This window comes from Megachile rotundata, chromosome 5, assembly GCF_050947335.1.
Source record: "Megachile rotundata isolate GNS110a chromosome 5, iyMegRotu1, whole genome shotgun sequence".
NCBI lineage: Eukaryota > Metazoa > Arthropoda > Insecta > Hymenoptera > Megachilidae > Megachile > Megachile rotundata.
In genome coordinates this window covers 20,273,630-20,296,890 of record NC_134987.1, presented here as the reverse complement: position 1 = coordinate 20,296,890, position 23,261 = coordinate 20,273,630, and the positions used below count along the sequence as shown (strand labels likewise).

General features: G+C 41.5%; 1 long non-coding RNA gene across 1 annotated transcript in view; it reads right to left on the bottom strand.

The window, feature by feature from the left end:
- The window catches only part of LOC143264443 (uncharacterized), a 58,571-nt gene extending 35,310 nt beyond the window's left edge, over positions 1-23,261 (bottom strand). The window contains exon 1 of the long non-coding RNA XR_013038161.1: positions 22,886-23,261. This is a non-coding gene — a long non-coding RNA (uncharacterized LOC143264443). The remainder of the gene's footprint in view (positions 1-22,885) is intronic.

The window sequence follows — 23,261 nt, the reverse complement described above, 5'->3', positions numbered from 1 at the left end:
CCATCTTGTTTACGCAAAGCTAAGGGAATATCGCGAGGCAAAGAACGTATTCACAGAATCTCTACGCTCTTTGTATGAAATCGTCTGAACGAGACGATTCTATTCGAATCGGACCGCACTCGTGGAAATAATATGCTTACTCTGTCGCTTTCGATGTTCCAAGAAATACCATATTTGTGTATGTTTCTTAAGAACGATTTCTGCGTAAAAAGGATGAACAATCTTCTATGTCGTTTCAAATTATTATCATAGATACGGTGCAATTAGAAATTGTCTCTTTCGTCCGGAAACAGGTATAATAGGAAAATGGACAAGAAAGTAAATGATTTCGTAGCTAATTTTAATAACAACTTTCTTGTTTCAAGATAGATTCTGTTTATTGAGAACGTAATCGCAACGTCTAAAAGGGACGCGCGTAACGAATACTCGAAGAATTAATTACCATGATTAATTCTCAGCAGCTTTGAACGGATAGCTTCTCGGTGTCGGAAGTTGCTACTCGTTATCTCATACTCGTTATACCGTATTCAAAGCGAAAGTTTTGATTACGATATTAACGCCTTGACTACCGCGACGATAACCAAGCGATGGGTCAACACTGACCGAGACTGTAAATTTAATTTAACCTAGTAACGAAAAGTCGACAGAAGTTGAAAGAGAGTTTTTAATTGGTTACTATTAGTATCGAAACCGAATAATAACCTTTCGATTGTTCGTAACTCTTTTGTTAGAAAATTGAAATGTCAAACTTCAATGGCGCTACAATGAAAAAACACGGTATCGCTCCAATTATTGTATCGTTATTAAATTGTAGCATTACAGCGGACATATCCACGGCATTCGCGGACAATAAACAACACATTGAGATAGAAATTTTTATTCGAGCATACTCGTACGCTTTACGCGGGACGAGAAGAGTTTGCCTCGATACGATAAGCGAGAGATCAATGAAAAGATAACGAAAATATTTGTCAACGTAAAAGAATAAATATTGGAGGATCTCCCGGAAGAAAATGTTACAGCTAATGGATTACGGTAGCAACCGTGTTACACAGGCTGTTTAACTTGCGCCCAGTAATAAATGAAGCAACTTCTGTGAAGCAGCTTCGCGAGAGGAAGCGAATACTGCAGGCCGCTCGAGTAACTTCTTCTAAACGCCACTTTGGAAAGCAAACGAACAGTGAAAGATGATCCTTCCGTTAGCTCGAACGACGAACAGATTTCGAACCGATCAATGGTAGGAAAATTATTTTCCCACCGCTGCAGCGTAACGATTAATATCCATTGACTTTGTACTTGATCGTTCGCGATATTTCGCTCGAGACACAGAACGAAATTCACCGTTTATCCGAAATTATTTTCCCGATACAAAATTGTTTCGCCATGCGAATACAGGTATGTAAACACTTTATTAAGCAATCAATATGAAATTACCGATCGATCGTCGCAGCTTTTATTATCGCGACAGTAGGAAAACATTGAACGCGAAATTATGTTTGCAATCTACCAATGCAAATATCAATTTTCAAAATATTTTCGGAGAGCGGGGTTTCAAAATTAAATGTTATTAATTATGGAGGTTTATTTATCGACGATTATCGGAAACATTACAAATTTTTCGACTAACCCGGTAATACTTGATTTCCAATTCGTACATTTTCGAGCAGTATTTGGGAGCAGATTCTCGAAACAAAGTTGTCGAGAAATATTTGATTTTTATCGATTCTGTCGGCAAATGTGCCTTTATGAAATTCAAATGTGTACCAAATATGCATCCGTGCGTTCGATGTTGTTCCGCATTTCGAGTGTAACTACGCAGTCACGCACGGTTCAGATATTTTTCAAAAAATTCGTCCGTTTCAGGTGGTCGAAATGGTGACGCGCGCGCGGTTCTCATTTAAATACCGAGAAACACGTGTTTCGTTGGTAATTCGTTCGGTCGGGCAGCGGTCAACGTTCAAAAAACCGAACCGAAACGCGAACGGTCTTCGTTAACGTTAATTTAGCAAGCATAAACAACGCGAAACCGTGTACTTTCCGGTGGAACCGCAACGAAACGTTTTCGTGTTGTAATGTTCCGTCGTGTATGGAAAACGAACGGAAACCGAGGAGAAACAATGGGCGTGCTCCTGTATCGGAGTTGCAGCGGCACTTATTTGCTGCTCGTGTGCGTATCAAACCAGTCAGAATGCAAATATCGCGAGTAATGTCGATGACAGTTGTTTTTCGTGTACGGATATAAAGTACAGCTTTAGTCTTTTGCATGGTAAGCGCGATTAAAATAAACGAAGCGACGGTTACGTTGAAAGAAGGGGCAGAAAATGAAATTCCGAGCAGATTTCTTCGTTAACGCGTTCGCTGTCGTCGTGGTCACGAGCGATCGACTTTGCCGCTTTAATACGCTCGTGCAACCATTTAATGTGATTTGACTCGATGCGATTCAATTAAGCGCGACTCGATTCGATACGATTCGACTCGACGTATTTTAATTCGACGCGATTCGATTCAGCTTACTGAGCATGCGGACACGCGTTACGACGATGGTAAGCCACAATTCGTCGCGACAGATTGGTCGCTCGCGCATCTACGCGCTGCGAGAATTTCCCACGCGATATATTTGCGTTATTTCGACACGCGTGCAATTAGTCGCAAATACAGATAAGCCTGTAGTCCATAGAGTTGAAACTCTCGAACCGGAACTGTCTTTCTTGATCGATCGATTAACCAAGCAACGATATACCATTCTTAAAGAAAGAGGAAGAGACGAGAAACTCGATGAATCCGGTGTAATTGCGATGTTAGCGACAATTAGATTTTACTAAATAATTAGGAGATTCCTACTACTTTTCGTTTCTTAATCGCTCGATTTAGCCAATTCATGGTACCGATGCTGTTATTAGAGAGAATCGCTAATTAATTCGTTGAATTTCCAGCATCGTTACCGTAAAAGATAGACGGACGACAATTTCTTGCTGGTTTTCGCGTCTCGTTGAATTATTAAGCGATCTTTAACGAGCTGTATTCGACGGTTCAAATACAAGCGTATCAGAATTCCGAGCACGCGATGCACGGCCGCGTTTCCAAACGAAATGAACCCGTTAAAAAACGATTGTAGCGGTGATAAAGGATGCTTGACGAGAAGGAACAGAGATGGACAGGAAGCGACGCGACTGAAACGTCCTCTTGAGCGAAACGTTAATAGCCGCTGGAATGCTAACAGGGGAACGAAATTGTCCCGCTTCTACGGAATGAACCTTTTATTCTTTCGAATTATACTTTCGTTTTATCGCTACTGCGTAACGAGAATTTCACTTGTTCGACTTTTGACAGAATTTCAGATCATTTTGGAAAATGATCATTTTTTTCTTGCGATCAATCTTGTTTTTCGTCGCGTTCAATCCGATATAACGTAATCCCGTAGAAAATAAAATGCGCGTAATTGTAGTCAGAAATTGTCCAATGAGCCGTACGAATTAAAAAATGATCGTCAAACGATGTCGAAATAAAAAAGTGACAGAAACGAGCATCGTAACGATGCGGAATGGACAGGAATGGACGTGGCGAAGATATCCTGCCTTCAATGAAGCGTTAATAGCCGCATTGACACTAAGGCACGAATTAAACGACGGCGCCTGTTTCATCCCCGAGCGGAAATTAATTTCGTTCATCTTGCTACCTGCCAGCTCTCGACTACAGATTGAGCGTATTTTAACGAGAACGCTGCGTTCCGCTTCGCGTTCCTCCTCGACGGATTAACGGTAACGAAGCACGGCCTGCTCTTCTCCCGTTTGCCTTTGCGTTTTGTGACCAGCTAAACTACCCTATCCACATTCTCCTGCATTTTCTTTCATCCTATAGTTATTCCAATATCTCTTGTATCATAATCAGAGGTTAATGACCGAGATATAACGTATAATCTGTTTTGATCTTGCCGACAGTTCTTCCATCGCACTTGCGAAACATTTTGTATCGTCAAATTATTTGTAATATTATTTTGTAAGATATAGGAGGAGATAAAATATTAATGAATTAACATTTTTCGAAACTGGTTTATCAAGTTATTTCGCATTCCGTAGGGACGGAAATAATCGGGGTCATTCGTACATATTTAAACATCGACATCAAAATATCGAGGTTATTCAAATACCTTTGAAAGATCGAATTACGTTATTACCACGATAGAAAATTCGAATCGAATGAAGATAGTGTATTAGTTCCGATAGAATGTTGAAACGATGAATGTGTATTGCGAACTTTCTGTAATTAATGGTTACCTAATGAAACTGTTCAATCATTATCCATAATCAATCCAATTTCTGGGTAATATGCAAAGCGATCGAACGAGTCGAATGGATCCAATTAATCAGTAGATTTAAACAATTACGTTACATGCAGCAGATGTTATTGAATTAGTAGTATCTTTAATTACAAGGTAACTTTGATTAAATAGTAGGACAAAGGCCTGCAAAATTTACAAATTTAACGAGCACATATCCGTAATTAATAAAATAGATAATGCATATGCGTGCAACTCTTTATGGGTTACGATAAAATTCAAGTTTCCCTTTATTAATATTAAACGCTGTATGAAACCAGCGACAAAGCGTAAATACCTGTGGAAAGTATCGAACGAACGTAGAAGCGGTGAATATAGAATGCACAGACAGAAGCTGGAATTAGGCGTGAGGGAACACAGCTATTAGTATAACAATGGAACGTACTTGAGAGTGCAGGAATTGTACGCTCGATACTGGGAAGACGGTAACAATTCATAAAGCAAAGAGACATCTTGTAGGAAATATATTCTGCTAGATGAAGCATAAAGATAACACGACGACTGTAACTATCCACCTGGAGCCCGGAAAGTTTCGCGGCATAATGCAAGGCGCCGTGTGAATCGTATTTTATAAGCGACACGCATCCTGCGATACAGCGGAAAATAATTCTTATCGAAATAATAAATGCGTGGATGTGCATCTTGGCCGACACTGTTGCGGAGTAAAGACGCTCTTGCGCTTCTTGCAAATTGTCGCGATAAAAATTAATCAGAACTTTTAAATTGAAGAGATAAAAACGCGCACACAGTTTCATTTTCTCGGACACGACATTGAAATAGTGTTCGGACTACTTTGTACCAGCCCTTATTTATTATTGCACTTTTCGCGGAAGGTTCCCTCGGGCCAAGTTAAGAATAAAAATAAACCAATACATTAACAATTAGTCACGTTTACACTTACGCGAACGATTTCACCTTAGCTTTAAGTTGCCATTACCTAGTTTCTTAATCACGAATGTACATGTAGTTTCTCGTTCGAAAGAAAAACACAGTTGCTCTTCCATCTTCGTTCCGACATCTACAGCTTCGCAGTAAATTTTATGGAAAAGTAGTTACTGCCAGGCTTTCAGCTTCAATTCGATAGTAATTCCTTGGCTGGTTTTAAAGAAAAATAATCCCGTTACTTAACCTTGTTAACTTCAAATTACTCTTCAGTTTTCTTTCCTTACATTTGATATAGTTGAAATAAAACTACGATTTTCGTTCGGGTTCTTAAATCGTCACTGTGAACGAATCCGTAAAAACAAAATTGCACGAACGAGACTTTATTCATCGATAAGAAAGAACCGTAGCTGGTGTAGTTCAATTTCCGTGGCTGCTGTAAAGCATTCTTCGTTCATAATTCGTTCTCGCATAACAACATTTTCCTCGCTTCCTATTCTCTTTCGGTGACACAACGATTTCCACCTATACCGGTGAATAGGTGCCTTGCACGAAATCTCGACCACTCTTCGAGATGAATAGAAAAGAAATAAGCAACAACGATCTATATTTTGGGCGTCGATAAAATTTACATAGAGATGCCCTCGTTGCCAAACGCTTTTCAAACTATCCACGTCACCTATAAGCAAAATTTCTTTCGACATAAAAAAAGTTAGTCTTTTCTTTGTTGTTGAAACTTGCAAAAGAGTTATTTGCGACGGTAAAGGAACGTTCTATTTAATTGGCGAGTATTTTAAAGACGCGAACGATTCAAGAGACAGTCGGACGTTTCATGGCAAGCTTGATAATTGAAACGTTATCAGAAAGCGGCACGCGCACTCGTCCCGCGAGCAAGAGAAGCCAGGTTTACCGTCTATGGGAAAAGACGGCTTTTGCACGTTCGCTGCGCCGCATAAATGATACATAAACAGTAACTTGTAAGTGTGTACATAAGCGCGAAAAGCGCGAATCCAGCCACCACACCGCGTAACGAGGCGCTCCATGAAAACGTGCAAACACATGGGGAAATTGAAGCCTACCTTTTCCTGCGTTTTCCTGACTTACCTCTCCGCGAATTAATCACGCTCAACCTCTTCTCTACGCGAATTAATGCCGCTAATTTCAACTTCTATTCCTTTTTCTTCTCTTTGCTGTACATTTCACACGAAGCACAACAGGGTCTCGCTACACGACCCTGGTCGGAAACGTACAAGCGAAAAGAATATAAATGGAACTCGTTCCGTGGGATGCTCGATGTTTAAAACTCTTCCCCGTGGCAATTCTGAATTTACAAATTGAAGAAGTTTCAAGAGTTTAACAACTTTCTGAATTGCTAAATCTGACAATTTGTATTTATCGATCAGAAACAAAATGGTTTCGACTTAAGACAAAAGGATTCGATTTTTCGACAATATATAAAATGGACGAATACTTGTAAGAAACGTTCGTTACATCTTGCTTCCAGAAATATATTTTCTCGCTTTAACGCGTTCGGAAAGCTGCACGGCATTCGGGTGGCAAGGTTTTTACGCTTTTGGCAGTGCGATATAGAGAAGAAATGAAAAGCGGTGGATATAAAGGACGCATTGACGTCTGAAACTTTGCGCGGTCGTCTTCTGTTGCCGCTCCGATACTCATGGAACCTCTATGGCTCTATGGGTTTTCGCAAAAAGAACGACCACCCGTGCTATCTGCGAGAAGATGGATGAAAAAACGAAAGAATCTCCTCGAATGCTTTTACCCAGGAAGTTGCTCAACCGAATGCGTTCCGATGCAACGCGACTCTCTCTTCTCCTTCATTCTTGTCTTCCTCGTTGTCTTGTATCGTGCCCATTATTTTTACCCCGTTTGAATATCGCTCGTTAATCGTTCGGTAACATTCGTCGCTTCCTTTTTTTTCAAACGATACAACCACGTTGGTGTCTGGATGAACAAATCTAGCTCTAATTTAATTTGGTAGAAAATGATTGTCCTATTGTATTATCCAAAGTTGAAGAGACGAATTCAATCCATCTGATCGTGGAACCGTGTCAAAGAGTACCGGACCACAAGAGTAAACTGCCGACTCTGTTTAAAAGCTCATACATATAGAATTTAATGAAAGATGCAAATAAGGAAGAAAGAAGAGGCTCGTATGAAATATGCATTCCGCCAAGCATACGTTCTCACCGAAACAGACTGCAATAACACGGCGCATCAACCGTTAGATGCGAAACGAGCTTCGCAGCTTCTCGACGACCCGTAAGGATAACGCGGCAGACAATAATAATAATAATTATTCGCCTCGCGGTGCTCATAATTGCCGAGTGTAACTCGTGATTCCACGATGTCCGCCGCACGTACGAAGTTTGCCGGTGTATGCCGCGAGCAGAGAGAGTTGCCATGCTGCCACGGAAACTTCCTCCAAAATGCGGTTGTTTCGCGTTCCCTTTCTCGCCCGCTGAAGAAACCAACGACGAATTAATTCTCGCAGTAACACAATTACAACTTGCAGACTTTTGAGCGCGTGGTATAAGGAAATATTGATGTAGTCTTTTGTTACCCTTAACGATGGGCGTTAAATATGGCGACACGAAACATGACAACATAATGCAGGAGCATACACGCGACGATTTAACGCGCTACAAGAGTTCCCGATAGAATTTCAGATAAAAAACGAGTATTATCCTGTCCTTTTCAATAGCGATTGACACGCTTATAAATTTATGAGCCAGTACGCCCGATAGTACGGTGCCACTTGGGAGAACTTGTCAACAAGCTGACCCAAGGAGAGCTTCGTCTCCCAATGTAAAACCATCATGTACGTCGTGTCGTAAAACTTTCTTAAAAGGATCATCGTGGCTATAAATTATTACTTTTATTCGTTTTACGAGCGAATAGAGTCGCGTTAATCGAGCAAGGTTCGTCGATGTTACAGAAGTTTGTTCGTTAATTTATAATTAAAAGTTTAACCGGTACGTCCCTAAATCATTTTCGAGTCAGTTTATGCTTTTGGTGGCTATTTAGCGTTGTAGACACAGACGCAACTCAGCATACAGGATGGCTGCACAAAACACGGGCGCAGCACGACTTTGGCTCGTTTGGCTGCTCGCCGGCAACGTTTCGCGCGATAACACCGAGATTATCGTTCAAACGGCGAGAAGCTCGTTTCCCGCTCGTTTCACGGTTACACAGCAACGAAGAAAGTTGGCGAATGTTAACGGGAAGCTTCACTGGTGAACGTGGGTTTACGCGAAAGCAACTGTCCAGTAATTCGGGAAGCCTCTGAGGTGGTCAGGCACGCTCAAACGATGTCGTGCTCACGGCACGCTCAACTTATTAACCAATTAACCGACAAATATCTTTGCAAAACCTGTAACAACATCATTTTACTCGCGTTTAAACAGCGTAGCGTACTAACGCTCGAAAATATTTTCAGGCAAAAGACTAGATAAGCACCGGAATATTCGTGTGGTTTATATAATTTAATATAGAAACGAAAAGCAGAGTTAATTCATCAGAAGCTATCTCGTCCGCCGACGAAAATAAGAAGAAGAATAATTAAACATCCGACCACTTTACACGAATTGCTTCGAACCATGATCGATGATCTGTCGTTAAGCCGACATGCTGAAAGTAAACAGAAGATAATGGAACTATTTATGTACCAGTATATTCGTAGAGAGAAGATAAAATGAATAAGCAGACGAAGAGACACGGTGGCAGGTTAAACAACGTACTCCCCAAGGATACCTTGAAAAGCAATCGTTTCAGAATGAATTATGAGAGATGTGGAATCAGAGTTTGTTTAATTGTATTAATTATGCAGCAAACGTTGCCACACTACTGGTACGCTTTGATGCTCGAGAGACCACGGTTGTTGAATCCAAGATTATCCGAAATCCGAGCAGTCTACACACCCCTAGTTTGTAAGTTTAACCGAAGTCGAGCTCTGTTTATTCACCTAAGATCGTCTAACCTAACGTCGCGTTCAGCAGAATTCAAAGTCGCTAAGGAAGGAAGTTTGGCCAACCAAGCGAATTATTAGCCTCGATTCCCGATCTCGTGCTCCAAATCGATGCCGCTTCGACGAAAATCTAAGCCCTTGCCAGTAAGTACCCTTTTAACAGGAAATTGCAAAATGGACGATTAACCTCGTGAACGAAGTGATCGTATTCTCGGTAAAGCTTATCGCCGTGTATATTCAAAGTTTCGTGTCACAGAATGCGTCTTTGAATAAAATGATTCAATGGTGCGTTTACTCGAGGTTTAATGATTCTCGAGAGTATGAAAAATAGGAAATTTCTGGTCGGTATTCCGTGCCGGAATATGATACAAAGTGCTCGTTGAACGGTTATGTTCCGTGTCTGTGCAGATAACATAAATCTATCTCAACGCGTTCGTCGTACTTCCACGCTCGTTACCCGTCCAGATTATACGCTTCCGCCGTGAGAGCTGTTTCTCGAAGAAGCACCGGATAGCGCAGTTATTCTCTAGACTTTAAGAGTAACAACGAAGAACTTCTGCACACCCGGAGATTTGCCAAGAGCCAAAGTAGCTGCAAGAATAAGAACTCAACCTTCTTGCTGTCGTTTCACAGACAAGCCTTTTCCATTGGTTAGTCTCGTGTTTCCGTGCCCCGTTTCGAACGCGACCGTATTAATTGCATTAAACGAAAGTTACTACCCTTCGTGATCTTTATTCCCCTTGATCCTGCGACACGACAGGACATCTTCGTTGCCGCTGTTGCTATCGTTATACGGGAAATAGAATCGGCACTGACACGATTAATCTACCAATTACAATGGGACAACTAGCCAATTTCGTGCTACAGCACGTTTTGCTGCGAGAGAAAATTTCTCAGGCTGTTAGTCTAACGGGGGTATTTTAAACTGTTAACGAATGAAATATACGCGTTGAATTCACGGGTATTCGTAAAATTGACGCAGAGGACGAGGATCGCTATAATACGCGTTTCTCTAGCGAAAAGCAGCTTCCGTCTCTTATGTCGGCATTTTTCCCAGAGAAGCTTACCGCGCTCGACGATCATCGTTCGCGAGTGCAACGTTTTGCTTTTGACTTAATTTTTGAAAAATCTGACTGGAACTTGACTCTTCCACTCTCGCAAAAAGCTACGAGCGTTTTCATGAAACGCGATTCCAAATCGTATACGTATTTCATTTTAAGATTATCCGCGAACGCAGATTCGATTATCGTAACATTCTCGACGCGGTGCAAAAAACGAAGCACGAGCTCTTTAGAAATAGATCCGCTTCGAGCTTCATGAATCAGTTTGTTTCGATTGCAATCGCTATCGCGTTTCTCGTTTTCTGAAACATCGAAGCTGCATAAACGAAGCTTGCTCGACCATGGAAATTTACCGCGAGCTTCCTTACAAACAGTGTTGTCCCGTCCGCGCAATCTCGCCGATCTGTTGAATTAATGGTGAAGATCTTATCAAAAAACGAGGCAACGAGCTCGCCAATTTCAAGGAACCCGTTAATGTTGTTTCCCCTATAGAACTCTTCTCTCTGTTTCGTTTGCTCGGTCGGATCGTTTCGAGATACCTTTCGACTCTCCACTGGATTTCGTTTACTCGACCTCCATGGATTGTGAAAGACGCTGAACAGAAAGTACCTGCTACTAGATGTAATGCATCCGAAATGGACCATTGGAAATTAGTTACCGGAAGAGGAAGGAACAAGTGTCTAGAATATATTTAAGAAAATGTCTCCCTAAAGATCTCGGCACATAGCATAAATATTTATTCGGTTAGTTAAGTCTACGGAAACGTAACTTAATGCGATACAACATTATACGTAACGTTACTAGATTATTGGACACTGAGATACGAATTGGTATAACTATTCATGTCCCGTAAACGTATTTATGTATTCAGGACATCAACCGCGTCAATTTTAGTCGCATATGTCCTTGATGAGTCTCTTTAGCTTCCAATCTCGACACGGAAGGAAAAATATTAATGCACTTTGATTAATGCTGTAAAACATTGTCTTATTTGTAATTAATTTACGAAAGAAATTACGTGGATATTTAAAGCAAGTACGTACAGGCCGTTCGTGTAACAACAAGAGGGAAGAAGATGAATGAAAGGAAGAAATGCAGCGGGGGAAAAAAGGGACGAATTTAGCAGATAGAACACGATTCCCCCGTGTAGAAGGGAAAAACACACAAAGCGGACAAAAAAGAGCGTATGAATACGAATGGAAGAACCGGTGGGTAAAAAGCAATGCGTTTGCAAGCACACGCCTCTGCGAAAGAGTTGAGTGTCGTCAATTGGGACCCGCATGCATGGTTATTTTCACTGAAACAGGATTTTCCATGTTGGCATGGGGATTTTTGAATAGACGTTTCTCTTTCATATTGCTTTTAAAAAGGATATCCTCGAAGGTGAATGCAAATCCTGTAAAAGTTCCATTTATCCGAGTTAACAGGGAGATATAATGCCTCAAAGAGAAGTAAGTTTCTTTTCTAGACGTAGGAAACAAGGAATCGATATTGAATACGCGATGAAAAGTGGACTCGGCGATGGTCGTTGGCTGAAAGTTTGTAACGAACAAACTGTTTCTGCCTGGAAGAATGTTCCGTCTCATCGGTTCGACGCGTGGCAGTTCGTTTCGGAGCTTTTCACCGTTTCACGTTTCGTCGATTCGCGGGAACGCAGCGAAATTTTTCAAAGTACCCATTAAAATACTTCATGGCTCTGTAGTGACCATCGAAGCAGCGAACAGAAAATCAACGAGCATTCTTTGCTTTCTTCTCGAAAAACAAAAAATACTAAAGAAGGAAAAATGGAAAAGAAAAAAGAAACACAACGGTTCGATGTTGTAACAAACTCGTTTAAGGTTGCTTCGCGGTGAACAGACGTTCGCGACGACGACGCGCGAGCTTGTATGCAAAGGTAAACCGCGAGAGGGTTGAGGCCGAATGAAAAAGTAATGCAGCCTTGCTACTCTCGAGTGAAGGAGCGTAGAAGAGGGAAGAGAGTAGGCGCATAAGTTATAGTTGGCATTGTGCAAGACCCTCGGGCAAAGTCGCGCGAATCCGAAAAGGGTGCAGGCTGCCAGGGTGTGTAGACTCCTTCAACGGCTAAGCAGCTTTTCCATTGGCGAGCAAGCAGCTCGCGCTCGTGCCCGCCCTCGCCCTCTCGCGAGCGAGCCACCGCCGCGTCAGTTAATCTACGCCGGAGATTCTACACTCTCGCGCCGTGTTAAGCTTAGCTTTTTGCCGCTCTCTTTCTTTTCTCCTCGCCATCCGGACGTTTTCCACGAGAATAACGTTCGCTCTCTTTCTACTTTTCTCCGGAGTCGTTGGGTAACCGCTATGCCTTAATTGAAAATCCTCTTTTATGTCGATGAGCTCGATAATCAAGACGGAGTTTCGTTCCTCGTTTCTTCTGCTTCTTGAATTTCCGCTCGAGTGATACGAGTGTCTCGTCAATTAACTCCTTTCTTTCCGCGAGTGACCTACATCCTCTTTTTTCGATGCAACTTTAAGAACGTATCGAAGGTACAGTCGGGGACAAATCGGCCGTTATTCGTTAACATTTATATTTCTTGCGATACTAACACCGACAGTGGGGGGCCTAACGGAGATGTTATCGGATGATACAACTTTTCGCGGACAAGTTTGATCGAGAAAAAAGTCGCTCATGGTGATCCCGCAGGAGACTGTTCGTTTGCAAAACTTCCACTCGAAGATCGTAGATATCCGAGTATGGGTTATCGAAGAGGTTCGAGTATAACTGGTGCTCGAGTCAGGGCTTCGATCGTGCATTTTCACTTCTTGCGCCGAGCAAATCGAGTGCCAGCCATTTTCGGCTGGTACTGCTGGGAGATGGTTAATTTAGCACCCACAGAATGTTCGACCGGTCCAGGACTTTGCGATAAATCAGTGGCTCTCGATTTGTCACGCGTTCAAAAAGCAGAAGCGTGGAATCAGGTGGAAAGAAGATAAAAAAGTAACGAGGAACGAGAATTTTTCACGCAGATTGAAGAAAACTTCTCTCTCGCTTCAATATTTCCCATAAAATACTATTATATTATACTGCAATGTATAATGCATAAATTCCTTTATTTAATATAATCTGCTCACCTTAAAAGTACGTCGAAACATCTCTGAAATATTAACAGATACAATTTTGTTTTTGATACTGAAATATTGAGAGGTTGGAGTGGAGCCGTATGTCCGACATATAGCGCACGTATACTACTTCGTATAAATATTCTTCGCTGCTCCACATTCTTTTCTTTGAGTCGGCGTATTTTAGAAGCACTCCATTAATCACTTGACGAGGTCAATGCTATTATTAATTACTTCGTTGCAACGTATATTTCTGCGCATAAAAATTCGAGTTAATAATTATATAGTATAACGTTATTAAGCGAAGCAGGAACGAGACAGAATTTTTATGAAAAGATTCCGGTCCGGTGGGATTAATAAAAGTCGTCGTAAAAACTCGTTACCGTTACGCAGCTTGCACTTCGGCCGGATACAACGCAACTTCCAGCCTCTGGAGCATATAGTTTACAAGAAGTTGTAACAATCTGAATTCCTTCCGGCGAATGCTAATTTGCCCTCTATTCATTTAAGTACTTCAAAACTCCAAGTGATTTTCAATCGACCTCGGCCCTGCCACGATCGTAATTGTTAATTATGGTAAGTTCCAGTAAACTACAGCAAGTTCCGTGGCTTTGGACGACAAGAAGCGATGAGAAAACTTTCCTCCACGAGTAATAATGTTATCGTCGTGAAAACTGAAAATGTTTACTCGCCAGTTTAATGCAAGTACACTTGTGTATGCCAATAAATGCTCCTATATTCTCGCGTACGCGTAAACGTTTTTATTTCTATGTCTATACACGTATCGTATTTTCCCACGCTGTGTAAATTGTAAATTATTCCTGTCAACGCGAATAGAAAAATCTTTTACCATTTTAGAATCTATAATTTTGTTCCCGAAATGTAAACGGGCAAAAATTTTTGCGAACTTTAGTTTTCCACACATTCGATTTGCTCGTAAAACGAGTAATAATTTTTCCAGGATTTTTTATTCTATCAACGAACGAAATTTGAACTTCAAACGAAAGCTTTGATGTTCAACTTTGAATTTTTTTCGTAAATAGATTCGTAAATGTACAATACCGAATATGTCACAAGCGTTACTTTCTCAATTCTTCGTGTGCGGTAAAGTCCATTTGGTAGATGCGATCAATCAATTAGTAACTTCCCGCACTTAATTCGTCGTCGCAGTTTCGCGTAATTTATCACCGGATACCATCAAGGTTCTTCGCTAAAGAAACTCGAAGACGAGCGACGAGCAATGAGCCTGCACCGTGTCTTGCCGTTTTCACGTCCGAACTAATAAACGCTGAGTTTCTCTTATGACGCCAATTGGTTACGTTCGTTATAAAAAATAAGGAAAAAAAGAACGATCTTCAAAATTTATTTAAAATTTATTTATTCGAATGTATATATGAACACGCACATTTTTGCATATCTCTCTATTGACGAACGCGAAGGGTATCGGTGCGCGTAATCCCAGGAGTTTGGGCGGATGTTTGCTCCCAAACAAAAACGATCGCGTGCAAAAATTTTCGCTCCTGCATCGCGTGCCTGTCCATCCAACCAAGACTGCCGCTCCTGTCCAACTTTCCAGCAACTCGTTTGTCCGCGAATCCCGCGAAAACACTAACGTTGATGTAATAACGATCGTACGTACGGACGGCACAGAGTTCCGTTCTGTTCCTTCGGATAGATTGATTTCTGGGAACCGAAGGACGAACCCTAATTTTTGCAGGGCGATAAGAGTTTCATTATTTCCGTTGTATTAGAGTAAATCTTTGATATCCGAGTAACCTACCTGTTATTACCATCGAATCGCAGTTGTAAGAGCAGAGAAATTGGATCCCGATCGAATCGAAACGCGGGACAAGAAGCCATACGCGAGCCAAGACAACGCATTGCGAGCCAGAAACTCCCCAATACACGTCCGAAACTGGGAAGATCGTTGATTAACGGACGGAATAGGAACATGTACGAGTAGTTAGAGCGGATTCTCGGCATACTGCTCGTAATCGGACGCAGGTGTACGACAAACAGTTCCTGATCGAGCGTCATTAGTGAAATTATTGGTTCATTAAGGATTCGGTGGTGCGGAGTCTCGAGGCGAGTCCGTAGCAAGATCCGTGGCAGCCCGTAACTCGAAACGATTGCGAGATAGAACTGCTGGCGTATGGAATTTCTCTCGATACGAAGGATAACCGATTTCGCGTCCATCTCCCAGATTTACGACGTTATTATGGCCAATAACCGTTGACCCGTATCTGGCAATGTTCCAGCCAGCATTATGCTCGCTGTTGTATCAATATTGTCGCGTGACATTCGGTCAGTACATTTGTTGAAAAGCAAACCGTAACCCTAATCCACAGCAAAAAATACAATTAGTCCAGCGGATAATTAATTTATATACAAATGGTGTACAACTATTTTGGTGACTTCTATCGCTCGTTTAACTAATCCCTAATGCAATAAGACCGTCAGTGAAGCTTTCTATGTATTTTCGATGTTCGTTTTCCTTAATCCGATGGACCTTAATCCCAAATCCGCTATTATAGCTACCGGAAAACAGTTCTCACCTACTATCGACAAGCAAGAGAATTTATTCCGAAAAGCTTCGGCGAGAAAACCGAAGGCGCGTTCGCACGAACATCGGCTGCTATAATTCACCGTTTTTATCCGGTTTGATAGAGATCGCGAAACGAACATTCTCAACGCCCTTTCTACGATTTCTTACGGGATCGGTAATCATTGGCCACGTTAACTGCTTTCTGGTTAAAGGAGTTAAAATCGAACGATTACTCGGCAAAGTGGAAAAAATTGGGTCGGAAAAGAGCTACGTGGCTCTCCTATAATCTCAACACCTAAAATAAAGTTTATCCGACTTTATTGTATCGGCTTACACGACTCGTACATTTCCGTTTGTAGGCACTTCTCCAGGACAATAATGTCAGAAGTCATTAAGAAAAGTAACACCTTTCTCCCACTTTTTTTCGCAATCTCTCAACGTTAGGCTTTCTTCTAGAGACCTTTTACCGTAATTATTACTCGGCATATTTATTTATAATCGTATCGAGTCAAACATGTGATAACTAAATTTTCAAGGCTTTTATAATACGCTATTAAGGCGATCTGTATATAAAATTTTGTATAGGAAGGCTAAAGTTTCGTGGAAATTTAAAAGAATCTTTCCGGTTGGAAGACCGTGAAGAATAATAATTGAAGTCACGGCACTATTGGATACATTAAAAAGTCAGTTGATAAATGTTTCCTTTGCGAGCTGTTGTTCCAATTATGAGAAACTTTCCGGCGTCGAAAAGTTTACGCTGCCAAGAATACTAACGAAACAATCAAAAGATCTAAACGAATTCTTTTTAATTACGCGGAGTTGGGGAAACGAATACAGTACCGTTCGAGAGATCGATGAAAGGAACAGACGTTTTACTTAATATTTTTAACGAATGAAAAGAACTTTACCCTCGAGGAACGCGGGACTCATTCTTTCTTCTCTTACCTTTTCAAGCATCGTTTGAATTTAATAGGTAAACGCAAAGAAAAATTGGGACAGCAATTTAAAATAATGCTTATTAAAATCTAGCCACTTTAACGTTGTGCCTTTTAACGGGTGAATTAACCTAAGAAAGACCGGCGATGTTTACGGCACTCGCTAAATTTCTTGCTCGTTTTCTTGCCGGCTACGCGAATAAAATTATTTGATTAAAGCGTATCTACCTCGGATTAACTCGTATCAATGAAATATTTTCGAGCGCTTCTTTTCAGAGGAGATTCGTTGCTTTGAAGCATCGTGGCTGTTCATTAATTTTCTCATCAGCAAGGTTTGTTAATGGAATAGAATCCGGTTATATAGCCGTGGACGGGACTAAGGAAACAAGCTGCTCAAATTGCGAATATATTACGGAGCAATTTAAAAAGACGACGTCTACGGTATAACGTTCCTTTCGCGTTTTACTATTTTCACGATCCAACATTTATGTAATGAAAATTTCAAGAATTATTTACATTCCAAAGGCAACGACGTCCAAAATTTCTGGTCAACGCGAAAAATATTTTTCGACTAAAATAAATTCTTACGCGATGCAACGATATAACGACGAAGTAAAAACGGAACGATAATAAGTGTACTTTGGATCGGTGAGTCGTCGATGAGTTTACACGAAAAGTCGATCTCTGCTCCGGTTTACTTTTCCGCCGGTTAAATTTTTAATACAACGTCATTGGCACGATCGATCGATGACAGGCCAATTAACCGCTTTCATGAGACCGTTTAACGCACGAGTTTGGAAACATACGTTATATCCGGTGCTTGGAGAGCCAGAAAGTCCGGGCAAAGTTCGAAACAGACTCACTGGAACAATCAGGTAGACTGGCACGGAACTAGTTTCACCTACATTGTGAAGAGAAATTTTGCAAGAACGAACTTCCGCCATGTAACGCTAAGAAGCATTTAAAAGCTTCCGTGTGCAAAGCTCTTTCCGAAAACAGTTGCGTGTGATTCATTTCGTAGTATACAATTACGATGTACGATAAGCGTCGAGATAAATCCGTTTGTATATTTAACGAAAGCGATCGAATTATAAATCCAACCCGAATCTTCTCGCTGTTCTAAATTTCTGAAACGTCTAACACGACTCTTCGACACTTATGGTGAACTCTGCTACGTTGCGCGGTCGTTCTTTACGTGAAATATTTAAGGGGTCCTTCAATGAAGATGGAGGTTGGATGGAACGCGAAATTTCGCTGGTGCGTTCGACGTTTCAAGCATCGTATACGAGTGTACGTAGACTGTCGTCTTTCCATCGAGGTTAAACCAAGATAGTAGCTAGGTGATTTCGTCTGTGTTTCTGGAATGTCGGTTCCTTTGCAAGAAGAATAATGTATCAAGTTCCTTCGATCTCTCGACGTCGCCGTTCCATGGAATTAGATGGGATTCTTGTATAGATGCAGCTTTCTACACAGCGACGTGTGTACCCGTGCTCGTGCATCGTCGTGGATTTCGATGGGAAAAGCCTTTTCTGCTTTGTCGATTCGGTTAGTCTTCTCTGAAACAAGTAATCGTGTGATTTAACGTCAAGAAAGTACTGTTAGGAAATAATAGAGAACACGAGATTTTCGATCTTTTTGATCCATACAATGAAATTGATACGATCTATGCTGGTACTTTGCTTCATTGAGGCGTCTCAAGGAACATCATAGCGTCTCATCATAGATCTAAGAAAAGTCATTACAGTACTCGTGTTTTCAGATTTAACAAATTTTACTAAAGGTTTATTTTATTAAGGTTCTCTGATTTAAGTTATATTTAATGCCACGTACTTGTTCCAAGAGAAAATAACGAAGGATCATTTATCTTAGAAATAGAGAACTCATGATAAGGGTGTCAAAACACCGCATATAGATAGGTGCTGATTCTCCGTATCTATATGCAATGTATGCATGAGGACGTGTTATATACTGCGTCTAACGGATGCGCGGCTGGATGCATCTGATTTCATCTTCTTCTCGTTTCTGCTCGGATAGACGCTTCCGTAAATTCATGCCCCATTCGTTCCATTTCGTTATCCTTTTAACCTCCTCTCTTCCTTCTTCGCGCTTTCTCCGGAAACGAACAACGTACATCGTTGCGCCATGACATAATAAAGAAATGTTCGTTACCGTGATAATTTAGAAAAAAATGGGAAACGATAATGAGTAGCTGTTTTAGCGTGACATTTTATCGCTGCTGTAAACCTTTTTCAAGCCGTAATCCTTTTTACAACGCACAAAATAGTCCGCGAATCATCCATTCTCATACTTGCTTAAAAGATATTTATCCAATGAACCTCTAATATCTTTTTAAAGTTACAAATAAACCAGTGTTGAAAACCTTCGGAATGAATAACTACGACTAAAAAAGAAGCAGACGCTTAGAAAATATTTATTTAGGAATCCAAGTTAAAAGACGTTTCAAGAACGTTGTATTACGAAGCCAACCTGTTAAATAAATAAACGGGAGGAGAAATTTAAAGCAACTACTTCTGTGAAAATTCACCGCACGAATGTAAAATTTCATCTGAGACGAAAAGGTGCAACGATAGTTGCGACGATTCTTGGCACACGAGCAAAAGAACCATTATCTTTTTACGCGAGGAAAAAGGATGCGGTCGAGACGATTAGAATAGAAAAATTCGAGATAAAGTGATCGAAAGAACGCAGACGGTTGGAGAAAACATAGAGAATAATGGGATAGAAGGTGCTTACAGGCCAATCGAAACAACAATTTACCAACAGCTATTTTTATCTGTAACGGTGGTAGACGTCTCTCGTGGTGTCTTTATCCGATGTTGTTAATAACCTTGATTTTTCTACTTAGTATCAGACGAAGATACAAAATAGCAGATATAAAATAGTAACAATAAACAGCGTAGCAAGCAAGTAGACAGAAAGAGCGAAAAGTAGTCGCGTTAGATTTGTCGGACTGCTCGGATATTTGTTTTTCGAGCAATTTCATCCATCTTTTCGTGCAACGGAGTGTCCAAGTTTGTCCGTAAGACGAGGTGAAACGAGAGAAAAACAAGCTGTACGTATTTGGTCGTGCGAGGATTCAAGATAGGGAGAGTGCTCGCAAAGAGGAGAGAAAAGCATCTTCTGGTCACACTGGCCACGGACAATTCGCTTCGTTTAACCGGACTGGATGCTGGACGATGGCCAAACGGTATCACACAGACGTTTGCTGCTCTTTTGAACGTCAGTTATGAGTCTTTCAAATTGCATCAAAGCTGTACAATAGCTCTATCTCTCTTTTTCCCCGACTCTCTCTCGTTCTTATCTTTTTCTCTTGATTTGTGCCCTCTGGTGGAACGCGGATATCAGGAAAAGCTTTCCTCTCCGCTTCTTCTGCCGCCACTTGTGTTTCCTCCTCTTCGGTCCTGATATCGATACTTTTTCCCTCCACTTTAGTTACGGCAAAGCGACAGAAAAAGGATCAACCATGATTGGTGATCCTTCTACGATTTCGAACCAAATACGATAGCCCTAAGTATACCTTGGCTTTTCTACCGATCGAAGCGTGCAGATAATTGTACCGTCAGGTATTCTTCCCTCGGTCATATTGGTTTTCGCCAGGAGATTTAATCCACGCCTGCAAACTTTATTATCCTCCTTCGAAAAAAGAAGAACTAATCCCATCTTTTGCAGCTGGGATATCGGTTCTAGTACCTCTGCCACGCTCTAAACGGATTGCACGTGTATACACGAACACAGCGTTTCTTTTCTACGATCGCTCGAAATTTACCAATTGTCAAACTTTCATATTTCTGATATTAGACCCTCGATGACGGAGCTTTACCAATAGAACTCGTTTAATTTTTTGTTCGCTCCTGTAGCACCATTCAAAGCTAGATATCCATAGAAAACTTTCCTTAAGACTTATCCCGGTGTAACGAAAGAACGTACAAATGAAAATGAATACACGATGTTTAGAGAAACGGCGGTGTTCTATTCCGCCTGCGTCGTAAATCCAGTCAAGTATTCCGGACAAGTTTAAACCCGTTTTAAATTGTTTAGCCCCAATCTACATGCATACATGCAAAGCGTTTCACGCGAAACGTAACTCGAGGGAGCACAATTATGGGGGAAACGGTTGTTCGAACCAGGGAACAAAGGGTAATCCATTATATTTTGCTTCTAGCATCTTCCTGTAGATAATTCCAGCTCGTTACAGAGTCGGAGGTCGTTTTTCTTCTGTCGGTTGCGCGTCGTGGCATAAAAGGGGGCCTGGTTTCCTCGATTTCCTAACTGGCGATGCACTTGGAACACCAGGAAGTAGTTAGAACGCTGTTTGATGGCGTATCAGAGTTTCCTTCGCGGAAGCAATTTTCTGAACCCTCTTTTCGATCGCTTTGGTTCGATCAACAAAATTTACTTTCGTCCGCGGAGAGAAGTTTCGTTGTACGAGATAACGACACGGCTACGAAATATTAACGATACATTCATCGCTTATTTTAGCTTTAAGAGACGCGATTACCGCGTTAAACGCCACGATCAGAATGGCCTGCGTCATAAATTTGATAGAATAAGTAGAATTAATATTATATTATGCTCGCAGTATATCAAGAGGAAATTTTGGTCGTGTTCTAGATACAGTAATTGCTCGTTAATATCCAGCTACAAAATTCCCTTTTAGCCCATTGCTCACACGTTCTCGCCTTAAAAGCCCGAAGCGCAGAGAATTATCGAACACGTGTGCAGCGTGCCGTGTTACGCGTGTTCGTTTCTATAACGCGTCGTTTGACACGTTAATCGTTAAAATAATTCTTGTTGGGCAAATTAGGTTGACAGTAACGTGGCGGTAGCGTGGAAGCGGTAAGAAATCGTACAAAGGAAAATCTAATGGTTCGCGGTTACTATCGGTTTACCTGAAAACGATGTAAAAGTATCGCCTCACGCGAGGCTCATTAGCATTTAGAGTGGCAAGGGATTTATTCTCGGGCTGTGACTGCTGGATCACGACACGGTATGCATAGGATTATCTTCGAGCACCTGGACAATAGTGACCTAATCCATTTAGAAAGAAAACGAGCTATCTCTATACTTCTGTTTTCCTTTATGCCATTGTGTACGTATATGTATACACCGTGAATGTTACCTTTTATCCTTTTCATTTTTACGCGGTTCGTTGCCACGATGCAACGAGAAAATAAGAAATACGAGCAAAACCTCGTTGCTTTTTTAAGCTCTTACCCCTTGGTGTTTACTTTATAGAGGAACCGCTATGCGATCTTAATTTAAGAGAGAAAAGACTCGGGTGCTACCACCCAAAATGGGGTGATTCTAGGTAAAAAGGTAACACGAAAATGCGGGATATATGTATTTTTTTCGTGCATGGCTTCGTTTACGGAAACAACGAGTTTGTACAGTTATATAAGGACAGCATTTTTAACAATTTCTTTTAGCGCGAAAATTTCCTTATCTTATTATTCCTATCTTAAAATCCCGAATGTAGTCTCGCCAGCTCTTTGACAGTTACCTGGGACCCCGGAACGGTCCATGTTTTATCGTTTACCGAGCGCTAAGTTCCTCGGTTCCAGAATCCTTGGAGGAGTTCAACCGTTGCCATGAATTGCTGCAACGACGTCCGCATTAGCGCGTCGCGCCGCACCGCGCCGAGACGCGTCGGATTGCAACTTGAGCGTGTAAATGCAGCTGCTTTGTATTTGCGGGCTGGCATCGTCGAGCAGACCGATTATATCATGCCTCGTGGAAATCCAAGCATTCTTGGTGAACGCCATCTGTCGCAAGGCTCGTGTTCCGTCGCGTGCGCGTAGTTACCGTTTCTCTCTCAAAACCCTTTGTTTTCGATGATGCATATATCGCTCTTTAATAAGTCGATTATTGATCGCTGCGTGGTATATCGATATTGCGAGAATACGAAAAGGTTGCGCAACACAGTTTGTTTTATTAATAGCAGCTTTGCACGTATCGAAAATATGTTCGAGGATAAAATAAATACACATACCCTTATTTCTAGAGAACCTGCATCGATCCTAAATACACGGATAAAAAATTTCTCACCTCAGAACTTCTGTCTTCCCTGTAAAGTCGGCTCGATCTTGTTACACACACATGGTTCGGTCGACTAAGCAGTTTAAGGAGTGCAGAAACTGTCAAGAGAGATTGTTCTTTGTCCAACGAAGGCGTGAAACCACGAGCAATCTAGCCCGTGTAATTTCTCAAAGAATTCCGGGTGCCGTTCGGTTAAGGTAGTTTGCGAACAGCACGTGACAACAATTAAGAGCATTAGAGCGGTCTGAGCAGCGCGGCGGGAGGAAAGTTTCGCGGCCGCTGACGAGGAATTAGCAGTGTTCGCGAGACTAACTACTGCTGGCTTACGCGAGCCTGCAACTCGCCAAGATCGGGGATCACAACTCGGCAGCCTGTTAACGCTCTT